The sequence below is a fragment of the Heloderma suspectum genome, chromosome 5 (genome assembly GCF_057233095.1).
Source record: "Heloderma suspectum isolate Gila_16-S chromosome 5, 16-S_ref, whole genome shotgun sequence".
Taxonomy (NCBI): Eukaryota; Metazoa; Chordata; class Lepidosauria; order Squamata; family Helodermatidae; genus Heloderma; species Heloderma suspectum.
Window position 1 is genome coordinate 127,290,711 of NC_139462.1, and position 17,096 is coordinate 127,307,806.

Here is a 17,096-nt window from a genome sequence, read left to right on the forward strand (position 1 = left end):
TTTCTAAAATACCCTAACCCACCCCAAATGCCTGCCTGAACAACCACGTTTTTAATGCACGACGGAAGCTCATTAAAGAGGGGGCATGACGGAGTTCCCTAGGGAGGGAGTTCCACAGAGTGGGGGCCGCCACAGAAGTAGTGGTGGCCCCCTGGGTGAGAGACAGGGCTAGGGAGCTTGTGTGTCAGAACTGCTTCCTCTGCCCAGGGTGAGAGACTGTGGTGGCTGGAAGCTGGTCTCCCTCTGGGTGAGAGACAGGGGGAGAAGGGACTAAAGCACTCCCGGTGAGAGATGGAGAGCACATGAGCCTGCAGAAGTAGCTCTGAATGACTGGGAAATAGTTTGCTGGGGGGTTGGCAAGCCTGATGTCCTTCGTGTAACCAGTGGCTGGTTATTTCCACTATTATCTGTGACTGTGTTAGGCTGGCTGTGGGTGATTGACTGGATGAATGGAGTATGTGAGTTCAGAATGGTTGTGGGTATGTTTGAGTTGTGAGTGGTGTGTTAAGAGTGTGTGGGAAGCTCCACTGTGGCAAGGATGTGCTTAGAAAATGCAGGGTTCCATGAAGATGGAGCCTCCATCCTAGCGACTTGGGGCAGAAGGAGATATGGTAGGAGGACGGGGCTGGGACATCACAGTAGAATGGGCCACAGGTGTTCATGCGCTGTTCCCCTTCTACCCCCCTCCTCTAGCTCTCATGTACATGGTGGCTCATCCACTGTGCCCTCCTGTCTTGTGGTACTGCTATTTAATGCCAAGTCGGACTGCAATAAGACTGCACTCATCCACAACCTAATCATGGATGAGAAGGCAGATCTGGTGTGTATTACTGAAACCTGGGTAGGTGAGCTGGGTGGGGTTGACCTGACTCAGCTCTGCCCAGCTGGTTACTCAGTGGAGCACCAATATAGGTTGGAGGGCAGGGCAGGGGGAATCACCGCGGTTCATAGAACCTCCATTTCTATCACCAGGAAACCACCCCACCTTGGAGCAGCCTTGGAGGGCTACACCTGGTGTTGGGCCATAAAGTCAGATGTGGGGTGCTACTGGTGTACTGCCCCCCCTGCTGCCCAGCAGCCTCCCTGACTGAGTTGGCAGAGGCAATCTCGAGTGTGGTGTTGGAGGAACCCAGGATGGTGGTTCTGGGTGAACACAACTTCCATGCTGAGGCTGTCTCTGAAGCTCCAGCTTGGGAATTCATGGCCTCCGTGACAACCATGGAGCTGTCTCATTTTGTCATCGGCCCAACAAATGAAGTGGGGCATACCCTTGATTTGGTTTTTGCTCCAAGCTGTGAAATGAGTAATTTGAAAATTGGGCGGGGGGGGGGGTCCAAGTAACCCCATTGTCATGGTCAGATCATTTCCTGGTGACATTTGAACTCATGACGTTACTTCAGTCCTGCAGGGGTGGGGGATCCATTTGGATGGTCCACCACAGAAGACTAATGGCATCCAATGGATTTCTGAATGCTTTTTGAGATTTTCCAATGGAGAAAACTGGTGATCCAGCCGAGGCCCTACTCTCACTGTGGAACAGTGAGATGCAGAGGGCCATTAACTGGATTGCTCCGGAGTGCCCTCTCCAGTGCTGTGGAGCCTGTTCTGCTCCCTAGTATATTGAGGAGCTACAGGCAATGAAACAGGCTGGACGTTGGCTAGAGCACAAATGGCACAAGTCTCGAAGCGGAGATGACCGAGCACACTCTGGAGCACATAATCATGCCTATTGAGTAGTGGTGCGGGCAGCAAAGAAGGCCTGTTTTGCTGCCTCCATTGCATCCTCAAGTAGCTTTCCAGCGGAACTCTTCCAGGTGGTCCGGGGGTTGTTAACACCCTCCCCAGGAAATGGGGCCCTTGTCCCCTCAAGGAGTTGCTGTGACCATTTTGCATCACACTTTGAGGACAAAATTGCTTGTCTTTACAATGAACCCGATGCTGTTGTTAGCGCATTTCCAGTTGAGGTGTCTGAAGCCACCATCTGCCCGATTTTGTGGGATCAGTTTCAGTTGTTGCGGCCTGGTGACATAGACAAGGTGCTTGCAGCAATGCGACCGACCACGTGACCTCTTGATCCCTGCCCCTCCTGGCTAACACAAACTAGCTGAGGAGGTATAACTGGGTGGGTTTAGGGAGTGATAAATGCTTCCCTAAGGGAAGGGGTCCCCTTCATGAACAATGCAAAGAAATTGAGGAAAACAACAGAATGGGAAAGACTAGAGATCTCTTCAAGAAAATCGGAGATCTCAAGGGAACGTTTTGTGCAAAGACGGGCATGATAAAGCGACAAAGAAGGCAGGGACCTAACAAAAGCAGATGAGATTAAGAAGAGGTGGAAAGAATACACAGAAGAACTATACAGGAAAGATCTGAATGTCCCTGATAGCCATGATAGTGTGGTCACTGAACTTGAGCCGGACATCCTCGAGAGTGAAGTCAAGTGGGCCTTAGGAAGCATTACTAACAACAAAGCTAGCGGAGATGACAGTCTTCCAGCTGAGATATTTAAGATCCTAAAAGATGATGCTGTTAAAGTGCTGCACTCAGTATGCCAACACATTTGGAACACTCAACAGTGGCCACAAGACTGGAAAAGGTCAGTTTACATTCCAATTCCAAAGAAGGGCAATGCCAAAGAGTGTTCAAACCACCGTACAATTGTGCTCATTTCACATGCCAGCAAGGTTATGCTCAAAATCCTACAAGCTAGGCTTCAGCAGTATGCGAACCGAGAACTACTGGAAGTACAAGCTGGGTTTCGAAGAGGCAGAGGAACTAGAGATCAAATCGCCAACTTTCGCTGGATCATGGAGAAAGCAAGAGAATTCCAGAAAAACGTCTATTTCTGCTTCATTGACTACGCTAAAGCCTTTGATTGTGTGGATCACAACAAACTGTGGCAAATTCTGAAAGAGATGGGGGTACCAGACCACCTTACCTGTCTCCTGAGAAACCTGTACGAGGGTCAAGAAGCAACAGTAAGAACCAGACATGGAACAACCGAGTGGTTCAAAATTGGGAAAGGAGTACGACAGGGCTGCATATTGTCGCCCTGCTTATTTAACTTATATGCAGAGTACATCATGAGAAATGCCGGCTTGGATGAATCACAGGTCGGAATTAAGACCGCTGGGAGAATTATCAACAACCTCAGATATGCAGACGATACCACCCTAATGGCAGAAAGCAAAGAGGATCTCAAGAGCCTCTTGTTGAGGGTGAAAGAGGAGAGTGCAAAAGCTGGTTTGAAACTCAACATTAAAAAAACTAAGATCATGGCATCTGGCCCCATCACTTCCTGGCATATGGAAGGGGAAGAAATGGAAGCAGTGACAGATTTTATTTTCTTGGGCTCCAAGATCACCGCAGACGGTGACTGTAGCCATGAAATTAAAAGACGCTTGCTCCTTGGGAGGAAAGCTATGGCAAACCTAGACAGCATAGTAAGAAGCAGAGACATCACCTTGCCGACAAAGGTCCGTCTAATCAAAGCTATGGTTTTCCCAGTAGTAATGTATGGCTGTGAGAGCTGGACTATAAGGAAGGCTGAGCGCCAAAGAATTGATGCTTTCGAACTGTGGTCCTGGAGAAGACTCTTACGAGTCCCCTGGACTGCAAAGAGGTCAAACCAGTCCATCCTAAAGGAAATCAACCCTGAGTGCTCATTGGAAGGACAGATACTGAAGCTGAAGCTCAAATATTTTGGCCACCTAATGCGAAGAGAAAACTCTCTGGAAAAGACCCTGATGCTGAGAAAGACTGAAGGCAAAAGGAGAAGGGGACAGCAGAGGATGAGATGGCTAGATAGCATCACTGATGCAATGAATATGAACTTGAGCACGCTCCGGGAGAGAGCGCAGGACAGGAAGGCCTGGTGTGCTATGGTACATGGGGTCACGAAGAGTCGGACACAACTGAACAACTGAACAAACAAAGGGAAGGGGTGGTCCCTGCTGTCCTTAAGGAGGCAGTAGTGTGGCCACTCCTGAAGAAGCCCACTCTGGATCCAACAGTATTAAACACCTACTGCACAGTTGCAAATACTCCTTTCCTAGGGAAGGTACTTGAGATGGTTGTGGTGGAGCAACTGCAGGCACTCTTAGAGGATACTGATTATCTAGACCCATTCCAGTCTTGGTTTCGATCTGGTTACGGGACTGAATCAGCCTTGGTCGCCCTGATGGAGAGAGAGGGAACAAGGGGAGTGCAACCCTGTTAATTCTGTTTTATCTTTCATGGGCCTTTGATACCATCGACCGTGGTACCCTCCTGGATCGACTCCATGGGATGGCTATTGAAGGCACTGTTACAGTGGTTCCAGTCCTACCTGCGGGGCCAATTTCAGAGAATAATATTGGGTGACCATTCCTTGGCCCCTTGGCAATTTAGCTATTGGGTTCTGCAGGGTACCATCTTGTCCCCAGTGTTATTTAACATCTATATGAAGCTGCTGGAAGTGGTCACTAGGGGATTTGAAGCCAAGTGCCATCAGTATGCTGATGACACACAGCTCTATCTCCTTGTGACATCTGAATCAGGCTGTGCAAGTCCTGGACCATTGCCTGACTCAGTAATGGGCTGTATGAGGGCCAATACACTAAAACTGAATCCTGGCAAATCGGAAGCCCTGTGGGTGAGTGGTTCCCAAGTCTGAGGGATAGGCTCATTGCCTGTTCTGGATGGGGTTCCACTCCCTCTGAAAGATTAGATCCATAGTTTGGTGGTTTGCCTAGATCCATCACTGTTGCTAGAGGCCCAAGTGGCCATGGCAGCTTGGAGTGTCTTTTACCAGCTTTGGCTGGTTCACCAACTACATCCTCTCCCGGACAGGGATAGCTTGGCCACAGTGCTACAGGTGCTAATAACCTCAAGGCTGGATTACTGCAATGCACTCTATGTGGGACTGCCCTTGAGGCTGCTCCAGAAGCTGGAGCTAGTGCAGAATGCAGCAGCTCGGCTGTTGTCAGGAGCTGCCCCTTTCAGCATGCAAGTCCCTTGCTGAGAGAACTGCACTGGCTGCCTATCTGCTACCGGGCCAGGTTTAAGGTTTTGGTACTAGTGTACAAAGGCCTGAACAACATGGGACCAGGATACCTGAGAGAGCGCCCTCTCCCTTACCAACCTGCCTGGACGCTGAGGTCAGTGGAGGGCTTGCTCCTGGTGGTTCTGCATGGACCTGTGGCCCAGTTGGAGTCCACCCAGAGAAGAGCCTTCAGCATGGCAGCCCCCTTCCTTTGGAACTCCCTGCCCCTGGAGGACAGGCAGGCACCAACACTGTGCTGTTTCCAGTGCCTCCTGAAAACAGCACTCTTCCAGGAGGCATGCCTTAATTGACCAGCCACCGTTTCTACTGGCATTCTGTCTTTTTAAAATAGCATAATTTTAATCTGGTGTTTTGATCTTTTTATCCTTTTACTGTTTTATCTCTTGTGTTCACTGCTACAAATCTGTTGTAGATATGGAGCTATATACAAATACAAATATTGTAAACAAACAAACAAACTTGTTGGATTTTACTATATTTTTGGATACACCCACTGCACACTCACGGACACCAACAGACACACAGCCTAAATGAGCAGATAAAGAGGTACACACATAGCGAGCTGCCCAGACGCCCCATTGGGACACTCTTGTAATGCAGACACAGTTCTGGAGCACTGCTAGTTCAAAAACCCCATGGAGACTATTTTGCTAATTGGATTGTACCCCACAGAACCAAACAGACTCTGCTTTAGCTCTCTAAGGCTTGGCTTCTCTTTCCTCAGGCCGGAAGGGTTGGTTTTGCCCTCAACTGCTTCCTTGTACCTAGGAAGTACACACCTTCCAGGCTAAATCTAGCTATTATTTCATACTGTTACACTCATCATCCGCAAGACCCTTAAAAAACTAAAACAGCTCGCAAACACCCGCAAGCATGGCCCCTCAGGGAACACACAGAGAGCCACGCAATACATTATCAGGCAGTGCAAAAGTTCTTGTGTTTATTGTGAGGCATGAAAGAGGCTACCCCAGTAAACATACAAGCAGTTGAATTGCAGACAACCTGGCAGTAACACAATTGCTGCTCAGGGGCCCATCTACATGGGAGTTTTCTCTGATGCTGCTGTGATGTAAAGTCATTAAGGATACATGACATCATGGCCACTCTGCAGCCACCCCAGAGTTTACCTGTGGGGAAGCTGCATTTTTGCAGAGTACTTTTAATCTGTTGTTTTTCTTTAATTCGGCTCCCCTGTGATTCAGCTGCTGTGTGCCCATCCCTCCACTTTAAATTTGGTAGGATCAGGGTGGTCCTAGGGGTGTGCCTTTCACCTGGCTGTGCCCTTGGTAACCTAGGTAACTAGAGTAACTCGCCTGCCTTTCCAGCACATCAAAGCCCTAGAACACTCTTTTGAGCCTTCTGCACTTCCTTTTTGCCAGAGTAGCCTCTGTTGATGATTTACATTACTTAGCTTCTCTGATGTTGTGTGAAGTCACTTCTCTGATGTCTCATAACTTCACTTCTATGCTTGCAGTAAGGGCTTCAGGACATAAGCCCTTATATGAATATAAGTGATCTAGTGAGGTCTGGGGAACATGGTTGCTGAGAAGCCCTGCCATTGTGAGCAGGGAGAAAGTGGGGTTGGAAGCAATAACACCATGACAGTGCTGGAATGGGGCAACATGGGGAGGGGGATGCTCTCATGGGGAGCCTTCAGATACTGCACTGGATAATTGTGGATCTTTTTTTTTTTCAGGGAAATCTGCGCACATTGGGGGAAAATGGGATGGGAGCAATAATTCCATGACAGTTTGCTGGAATGGGGCAAAATTGGGTGGGGGGATGCTCTCATAAGGAGCCTTCAGATGCTGTACTGGATAATTGGGTTGTTGCTAGCTATCAGAATTGTGAATTAGTAGCAGGGGGGAGCCTGGACATGGGCCTGGAAACAAGACTCTCTCACTGGCTGAGCAGCCCCTCCAGGTTGATAAAGTTCTGTTCTACTCCCCCCACCCAACCTGGAAGTATGGCCCTTTCAAGTGCTGTGTGACCCCTGAAAACCAGATTTTAAAGGTATGGTATGCTCGGCTTTTCTTGGTTTGTGTCCCCCTGACAGACCAAAGCTGATTTCATGAAAATCCGGATAATACTCCAATGAGCTTCTCATTCTGTTGTCATGAAGATCCCCCTGAGAGGTGAGTGGAGACTGGGGCCCAGAAGAGCAAGAAAGGGAAGTAGGCAGGCAGAGGGTGAAACATCAAGCCTCCTGCATACTTACTGCTTCTGCTTTCACTCAGCAATCCAGGAATGCCTCATTTCTGGGCTGTGATATCCGAATGCAAAAGCTCTCAGTTGTTAAACAACCCAGAGTTAACCCAACAACAATCCATGGCTGATCGGTTAACTCTCAGTTGTTTGTCCCCTAAACAACCCAGAGTTCCTCAGTTCCAATGTCATGTTAACAACCCAGAAATGGGGCATTCTTGGGGTGTTGATTGAAAGTGGAGGTGACAAGTGCACAGGAAACAATGCACTGGCTCACTCCCGCTCAGCCACAGCAATTCCTGGGTTAAATAACCCAGGAATTGCCATTAGGTGTGAACCAGGCCATTGCCTCATGCTGTGTGACCTATCATCTTGAGTTATGGTCTGCTTGTGTGGGGATGATAAAGGGGTGGTGGAGTAGTGTGCTGTGACTGGGTATTGGTTTATACCACATCCTGAGCTCAGCCGTTCCAGTGTGAACATGGCCGAGGGGGGCCGCTTCTCCTAATTTGCTCTTTGAGTTCAACGGGAAGGAATTTAGTTACACTGTCCTTGACCTGGTGTAACTTTATGTTTTCAAAAGGGATGTGTCCTTAGAAGGAGGGGGTTTGGATGAGAGGCATGTTTTCTGCCCAAGCCCAACCCTTTTTTTGGCCCCTCCACTGGCAGGTCTTCCCTGGTAGAATGGATCTGCTAGCCGAGTGCTGGGTTGGCGGGCAGAGGATTTGCTGGGAGGGGCATAGCCCAGTGGTGGGGCGCTTTCTGCTAGCAGGGGTGGGATCTACCTCATTGTAACCCACTCCAGCTGGCAGATCTTTCACAGGACTGCACTGTTGGCATCCTAAAGCATTCCAGCCAGCACAGGATAGGATTGTGCAGAAATTCCTCTGCACCAGCGATGTTGCTGTTGTCAGGGTTGCGCCAACATAGCGTTTACTGGTGTAACCCCAATGCCAACATTACAGCATTAGTGGCAAAGTAAGTGGCAGCAAGGATGTATTGGGAAAGTCTTGCTCCACAACCTGTTACTAGCGGAGATATGGCTTGCTGAGATACGGACAGGGCCTTTTTGGTCATGGCCCTTCCTCCCTAAGCAGTTTTGGATGGCCCTTTCTCTTTTGGCTTTTCAGCAAACAGCAGAAATTTTAGGGTATTTTAAAATAATGTTTTAATGTATAATTTTACTGTTTTAAATTGTACCATTGTACATCGCCCAGAGTGGCTGGGTGACCGGCCAGATGGGCAAAATTAAGAAATTTAACAAACAAACAAATAACATGCTTATTTTTTTGATGGCCATTTGGTTTAGCTCGAGTACCTTTTGCTGCCTGGTTGTGTTTTAATGGCTCGGTTTTTAAATATCCTGCTGGTAATGATGTTTCAAACTTTTAATAGCTCTGTTTTAAATGCCCTCTGTGTTTACTATTAATTACATTTGCATTTTATATATTTGTAAGATGCCTTGAGAACTTTTTTAAGGGCTGAAAGGCAGGATAGAAAGGTTTCTATAAACAACATACAAACCATCTGATCCATTCCATTCCAGCAACAACAGGTTTCTTCTCACTGCTCATTCCCACTGAGCTTTTGAAGAGGTCACAGGGCTGTTCCCTGTAAAGGCACAGATGTGGCTTCCATTCTACCTTGTCTTAGGCTGTCTTCACACCTGGCATTTTATCCCACTACAAACCGGTCCTTTTGATTCCGGATCCTTTCCGGGATTTAGACTGGCCCTGCATGCCGGCATCTCTCATAGTGCGTCCCTCCGCTCTATACCTTTTCATGGCTGGGCAGAGCTGCATGGAACAATCAGGACAGAAGGGGGCTGCTGGCCCCATGCGCCCTCCCCTCTCCTGATCATTGGTTCCTATAATGTGATTGATGGCTCCGCCCATCCCTCCATCCCTCCACAGCAGGAGGGAAGTCAGAAGCCCTTCTAGCACCCTGGATAGTGGACTATGGGAGCTGGTCCCCTGCCCCCCTCTCCTTCCTCCGACTTTGTGGCGAGGGAGAGAGAGTCTTCTCCATGGCTTACCCCAAGATTGCTGGTACTGCTAGTCCTTCTCTGCTAAATATGTCAGTGTGTGATGGAATTAAATGCAGTACATTGCTTGTACTACTGAGTTTGAAGGGTATACCGATTTCTGGGTTCCCAGCTACAGAAGTAAGAAATCCACAAACAGACTTGTATATAATGTGCCAAGCCATTCCTAGCAGCCCGCCCCCACCCAGGCGACTGCTTCACGGGGACACCTTCTTCATTAGACCCAGCTGGCTTCCCAACCCCATGCTGTTGTTGCTCTTCCCCCTTATTCTGTCTTTCTAATGACCCTGTAAGATGGGCTAGAAGAAGAGATAGTGGCTGGCTTTCCCTCCCTCCGCCCCACTGTTGCTCTTCCCCTTTATTCTGTCTTTCCAATGACCCTGTAAGGTAGGCTAGGAGAAGAGGTAGTGATTGGCTGGCTTCCCAATCATACCGATGTTTTCACAGGCATGAGTGCAAGTCCATTCAATGGCTGTATGAAAAAAGCTCATCAAACTGGTGAGCAAAAGGGAGAAGAAGCTGTCAGTGAAGTCAATGGGAGGGGGAAATTCCAAGTACATGCATTGAAGGTGATGGGAGACCTTAAGACTGCTACTCTAAGTAGACTTACAGTGCATGCCTATGTATGCCTACTCAGAAGCAAGCCACACAGATTTCAATGCCACTTACTCCCAGGAAAGGAAAGCCTTACAGCCAATGAATTTACTCAGAAGTAAGCATTGTTGTGTTCAGAGGGATCTCGGAGAAGCATTTGAGATGCTTTACAGTTCTACTTTACAGTTCAAGCACCCATAGTGGAATAGGAGAGGCAGAAAGGGTCACTGGAAGTGTGGTCAGTGGCCTGCCCCCCTCAATTTGCTGTCATGACAATGTTATTCAACACCGCCCAGCAACACCCCCCAGAAGATGCCCACACAAAGCGGGACAAAGCGCTAAAGGGGAAATACACAGGGGGGAAATGGCAATTTCAATCACAAGCACAGAAAATGTCAGGTTTTCCCCATTCTCAGATAACACGGGAAGAGGGAGGGGAAGTTGTGAGATAGCAGCAGGAGAGCAGCGACATTGTTTAAAGCTCCCGTGAAAACCAGTGGTTAAAGAACGACCTTCTAAAAAGCCAATGTGTGAGGGTGGCCTTCTTCCTTTCACTTTCTTTGCAAAAGCATCTTCTCCTTACAGGGGCATTGTCGCCCCAAAGGAATGAATCTTTGTCCAAGGGAAAGCCCAGCTTGTACAGGGTCTGTAGGAAAACTCAGCTCTATTACTGAGAAACATTCTTCCCAATAAACATCTCTAGTAACTGCTGCTGAGTTACTAGGAAAGAAGGTGAATATTTTCAGCAAGAGCATTACTGGAGGCAGCCTTTTTCTCCTTGTTTAGCCATACAAGAAATTCTAGCCTCCATCTGACAGGCCCACAACCCATCTAGACAGGTTAGGCCTGGATTACATAACATGTCCCTCCTCAGTAGGAGAGGTGGTTACAGTCGCACACAACACGTACCTAGAACCATCACCCAGGTAGGAGGGAAAAATCAAACGTTGCATAAATAAATGCAAGTCTGCTTCACTTCCATCCATGATGCAATTATTAACGGGAGCATAATTGATTAATGGGAGTGGCTGAAGTTGATTAAGTGGCCAAAAGTTTATGATAGTAAGAGTTAAGTATTAACTTTCTATATAGTACTCTATGCTTTACCTACCTTTTCCTTTAACAAAGAAAAACCAAACAAAGCTAAATCTAACCTGGGTGTATTATAAACAAAACCCACACTCAGTAGGTAATGGAATATTAAATCAGAATTTGGCAAAGAAAATTGAGTTAGGAGAATTTGTTTTTAACTCCGTTTTTCCCATTTTTTTAAACTCCTGGCCTACAGTACTAAGTGGATTGAGCAGGAGCATGTGACTCCATTTAGGACCAGGGCCAGCCCTACCATTAGGCAGAGCAAGATGGCTGCCTCAGGCAGCAGTGGGCTCTGGGGAGGGTAGTGGTGGTAAAGTGCTGGAAGGCTGAGGAGTGTGTACCATGTGGCCTGCTCTGTACTCCCTAAGCTAGTTGCTGCCCCAGGAGCAGTAGAGGGTGCGGATCCATTGCCTGTGTTAACTGTCAACTGCCAGTCCAGTCAGCTTGGCAGAGTGGAGCAGAATCATGCTCTTTGCCTCACACAGCAAAATGTCTTGGGCCGGCCCTGAGGAGGGCTGCTGGAGCGGAGAAATTGGCTCAGGCTGTGTTGAGAGTCCAGACCCACCCTAGATGTGGTTTTAATGGTGAGAATGCCGTTAAAGTGCATGGCTTTTGTTATGTAAATAGCAGCTGTGGGGAAGTCGGGATGTGGGGATGTGCGGGAGAGAAGTTGAATTCTTTCTCTCCCTGACATAATCCCACCCAAACTACAATCCTGTATCAGGAGCTGCTGTCTGCATTTCAAAGGAAGCCTCCTTTGGCACTAGGTGGGAATTCCCTCCCAATGCAAACAGCAGCTTCTGAGAGGAAATTGGGGGGGGGGCATGGCAGGGAGAGAAAGAGTTAAACTCCCCCTCCGCTCCTGCCATGATGTTGAGGCCGCTACACGTTCCCACTGCTATTTATGTAACAAATTACATAAATACATAATTTATTTACATAAATAAATTATTATTTATTTTATATATAAAATATAAAATGTGCCTATTCATGGGCACATGAAGTCACTCTAATTTGGCACCCTGCCAAGTGCAACCCTTCTCCCTGCCAGAGTGTGTTCACTGGGAACGAGCCTCCAAGCAAAGTGATGCTCTGCCTGAGGACCTGGGATGGAGCCTGTGCCAGCATCCTGTTTAGGCATTTGACCAGCTGATCTATGACGCTTCTGAGTATTACCACTTCCAAGAAGAAGAGGTTTCTCGGAAAGCAGCTGGAAAAGGCCCAGCAGCACAGCATTTTGCATTCTTGGCCTTTGATAAGCCAGATCAGAAGCCAGCAGGCTAGTAGCCAGGCTGCTGGGCCTGTTTTTTGCTCCTATAGTGAAGTAGCAGCTTTGCTACCACCTTTGCTGCAAGAGGAGAAACCCATGTGTAACCATTCAAAACGCTCTAGGAAGGCGGAGTCCTTTCCATCCTTGAAGGTCAGGAGTTCGCTGGACTTGTTGACATTAGTGCTGAGTAGATTTAACCAGCTGATGACTTGTAGAATCCTGATCTGCGGGAGGGAGGGAGTGCTCAGGGAGGCCCAGCACATCGTTGTAGCATAGCAGCTGCTCCACCCCCACCCAGATCTCGTTTGTTTCACAAAATTGCCAAGAAACGCCTTGTGCATTTGAGAACTAGGAGGATCGGTGGCCTTCTGCTTCTTCACATCCCTTTTATAAGCTCCTTACATTTCGGGCTACCTGCTCCATATGTAGAGCCGGACATGACGGTGTGGCATCGTGTATGCATATCAACTGTACACAAGTGGTAAATGTCATTTAGAAAGTCTTCCTTGTTTGTGGAATTTAGTGTCCGTTCTGTGCTATCTGGAGACCAGAAGCCCAAGTCATTTACTCACATCTGTTCTGAGGCCTGGAAATCCTATCAGCAGCATTGGCTTCCACCATCCCTGGGAATGCAGTGTCCCAGATTGTTATGGCATTTGCCTTGCCTCCTGATGCATTTTGTAAAATCTCCCATGGGGCAGAAGAGACAGCTGCCTGTGGGAAAAATAGAAAACTCCAGGATGTTAGCTGTAATTGGGCACAGTGATCCCCTTCCAAATAAAAAGTACCTGCAAAGACACAACTTCATGTTCTTTCACGTTGCAGTTTTCTCCGACATCCCTACCTTGGCTACATTTCAAAAGCTCTCTATAAATAATCAGTTCGGCCCTCTGGCAGCTTGCCGAGTGGGATGGAAGAGGGGGTGAGAGAGGGAGAAAGCGGAAAGGGCTGATGGCTCACTCACTGTTGGCTCTGGCACTGTCCAGTGCTGGTTCGGCCCTGCCGACATGTGGGCCCCAATAGATTATCCCCAGGGGCATTTGGTCCTCGACAGAAAAAAAGTTTCCCCACCCCCATTCTATACAATCAGGTGGATCCACAGTTGGCTACAGAATTGGACTCAAAGAGTGCTGATCAATGGTATCCTCTCAAACTGGGGAGAGGTAATGAGCGGGGTACCACAGGGCTCAGTCCGGGGCCCAGTGCTCTTGACAATTAACACAGAATAGCTGCGCCATGGAGAACGGATGTCATATGTCTGGCGGATCCATTCACAATGTGGCTGCCATGGTAGGTGCAGCCAATCAGAAAAAACTAATTTCACAGTCTCTGAGCCTATGTGGGGCCCAGAGGAATTCTGGAAAAAAAAATGAGGGGGGCGAGTGGCTGCTTCACAGGTGCTTCACTTTGCAACTGTCCAAGGTGAAAACAAACAAAAACCAACTCTTTAAAAAGGGGGGAGGGGCAGGGCACCTTGGTGGGAACTGAGGGAAGTGTCTGAGTGCTGTGGGGTCCACAGACACCACATTAGAGGCCGCAGAGCTAGAAGCATCATGCCAAATGCATTCATATACATTTTCTGAGCAAAGGATGAACAAAGTTTAAAGGAGGCAAAATCAAATGTTGTTAAGTGAGAAAGATTTGCTGAGCAAGACACAAAATGGCTCTGCAACTGGAAATGCAACTCAAATTATAGTAAAACAAAAAGCCTCCCATAAATTGGCTCACATTCACCTTCTCCAGGGACAATTCCTCTCACCATGCCTTCATCACACATTTTCCTATCCACACCTGCAAAATAATTGTGCTACTATTCCACTCTTTCCCTCCCTGAGAGCTTTTCTTCACAAAGCTGTTAATGCATGTATCTACTTTCAGATTCATTGCAGTATTGAGATTCGAGCACAATATGAAGAGCATTTATTTTCTTGCTTTTCTGCTACATAACCTCTAGGTGGCACTGTGATATGGTGGAATAGCGCAAGTGGAAAAGAGCATTTTCCTTTAACTTTCTTTAAATGATAATGCATTTTCCCTCATCTAAAAAAAACACACCAGAAGTGCTCTTTAAAAACAGACATGAAACTAGTCGGAATCTGGCTTCCTGTAACTTAAGCCCATTATTCCGTGTCCTGCACTCTGGGATGATCAAGAAGAGATCCTGGCCTTCCTCTCTGTGACAACCTTTCAAGTACTTGAAGAGCGCTATCATATCTCCCCTCAGTCTTCTCAAGGCTAAACATGCCCAGTTCTTTCAGTCTCTTTTCATAGGGCTTTGTTTCCAGTCCCCTGATCATCTTTGTTGCCCTCCTCTGAATCCTCTCCAGTTTGTCTTCATCCTTCTTCAAGTGTGGTGCCCAGAACTGGACACAGCACTCCAGATGAGGCCTAACCAGTGTGGAGTAGAGGGGAACTAGTATTTCCCAGGATTTGGAAGCTATGCTTCTATTAATGCAGCCCAAAATAGCATTTGCCTTTTTTGCAGCCACATCACATTGTTGGCTTATATTCAGCTTGTGATCGACATCTTGTAACTGTGCATTTGGTTTCTTTTTCCTAGGTGCAGAACTTGCCATTTATCCCTATTAAATGTCATTCTGTTGTTTTCTGCCCAGCGCTCCAGTCTATCCAGATTCACTTTGAATTTTGTTTCTGTCTTCCAAAGTATTAACTATCCCACCCAATTTTGTGTCATCAAAAAAAAAAATTAAATATTAAAAATTTATCGTATTAAAAAAACATATTAAATATTTTTTAAAAAATATTTTTAAAAACTCATTGGAAGGACAGATACTGAAGCTGAAGCTGAAATATTTTGGCCACCTAATGCGAAGAGAAAACTCCCTGGAAAAGACCCTGATGCTGGGAAAGATTGAAGGCAAAAGGAGAAGGGGACGGCAGAGGATGAGATGGCTAGATAGCATCACCGATGCAATGAATATGAATTTGAGCACACTCTGGGAGAGAGCGGAGGACATTAAGGCCTGGCGTGCTATGGTCCATGGGGTCACGAAGAGTCGGACACGACTGAACGACTGAACAACAAAGATAATATTAGCTATTGGGTAATTTCTACACAGGAACTATGTAAGGGCACAATCCTGTGGGGATAGTCAGCCGCCTCTGAACTCGGAGGCAGCCAACTATCCAATGCAGGGCGGACAGAACACAGAGGGGATCCTCTCCTCTGTGCTCTGGCCACCCTGCATTTGTGGCTAGACAGCTGATTTTGGCTGTCTACCTGGGGAAATCAGGGTGGGGGCGGGAGAGGCTGGACAGCATATAGGAAGTGTCGTGATGATGCTTCCATGGTCTCCTCCCCACCTCCTTTTCACTTGCTCCATGCTGCATTTATGAGTGTGGAGGCAGGGAAGAACCACACCGCCTATGACGCAGTGGGGAGGGGGCAGGGAGCGCAGTTTCTGGGATCTGAGCTTGGAGCCCTGGCTCTGGCTCCGAGCTTAGTTCCCAGAAACTGAAAAATCTTAGGGCTATCTAGACATTGTCTAGAGGCCATAGGATTGCTCTCCCAGTATGCTTTGATTTTGGAATAGTTCCTTACCATCTAGAGCAGGGGTGGGTAAGCTAATTTTGACCCTTTTGGCACTCCGTACCCACTATGAACACCTTTCTTTTTCAATTAAAAATTTTTTTAAACTGAATTTGAGGGACAGCAGGGGCCATGTGTTGCCCACCCCGATCTAGAAGCTCACCAGGCCTGCATATCTATCAGCTTAACAGCCTATTCAGAGCTGAATTGGAAACTTGGTACTTAGATGAGACCTCTTCTTTAGACTATTAGGACCAGAAGTCTTTGATAATTAGAAATAGTTAGGAAATACTATTTCCTGTTAAGCTATTCAGATAGTAAAATATTTACCTATGCTCTCTGTTATAATAAATATTTTTTATCATGTGCATTGTATTTTGGTGTGATCTTATAAGAAATATGCTTCGAAAAAAAATGAAAAATGGATCCAAAGATTTTTCCCTTACTAATTCTTGTTAGTACAAAACTAAAACTGAACCTGTTTAGAACAATTTCTGTGTATCCTTAGTTTGAAATGTATTGATCAGCTATTGTTAACTGGCCACCAAAGGATTCACTCAGCAAAGCCCAAATTTCACAGAATCATAGAATAGTAGGGTTGGAAGGGGCCTATATGACCATCCAGTCCAACCCCCTGCTCAATGCAGGAATCCAAGTCAAAGCATCCTTGACAGATGGCTGTCCAGCCTTATCTTGAATGCCTCCAGTGTGGGAGAGCCCACCACCTCCCTAGGTCATTGGTTCCATTGTCGTATTGCTCTAACAGTCAGGAAGTTTTTCCTGATGTTCAGCTGGAATCTGGCTTCCTGTAACTTGAACCCATTCTTCTGCTTCCTGCACTCTGGGATGATCAAGAAGGGATCCTGGCCTTCCTCTCTGTGACAACTTGAAGAGTGCTATCCTATCTCCCCTTAGTCTTCTCTTCTCAAGGCTAAACGTGCCCATTTCTTTCAGTCTCTCTTCATAGGGCTTTGTCTCCAGTCCCCTGATCATCTTCATTGCCCTCCTCTGAACCCTCTCCAGCTTGTCGGCATCCTTCTTAAAATGCTGTGCCCAGAACTGGACACAGTACTCCTCATGAGTCCTAACCAATGCTGAGTAGAGGGGAACTAGTACTTCCCAGGATTTGGAAGCGATGCTTCCATTAATACAGCCCCAAAATAGCATTTGCCTTTTTTGCAGCTACATCACGTTGTTGGCTCATATTCTGCTTGTGATCTACCACAATTCCAGGATCCTTCTCGCTTGTAGTGTTGTTGAGCCAAGTATCCCCCATCTTGTAACTGTGCATTTG

At 47.2% G+C, this 17,096-nt stretch overlaps 1 protein-coding gene across 1 annotated transcript in view; it reads left to right on the forward strand.

Moving 5' to 3' along the window:
- The window catches only part of AARSD1 (alanyl-tRNA synthetase domain containing 1), a 35,154-nt gene extending 18,986 nt beyond the window's left edge, over positions 1-16,168 (forward strand). The window contains exons 13-14 of the transcript XR_014792213.1: positions 7,101-7,179; positions 14,813-16,168. The gene's annotated coding sequence lies outside the window, so the exon portion shown is untranslated. The remainder of the gene's footprint in view (positions 1-7,100; positions 7,180-14,812) is intronic.
- Positions 16,169-17,096: the final 928 nt, after the last annotated feature.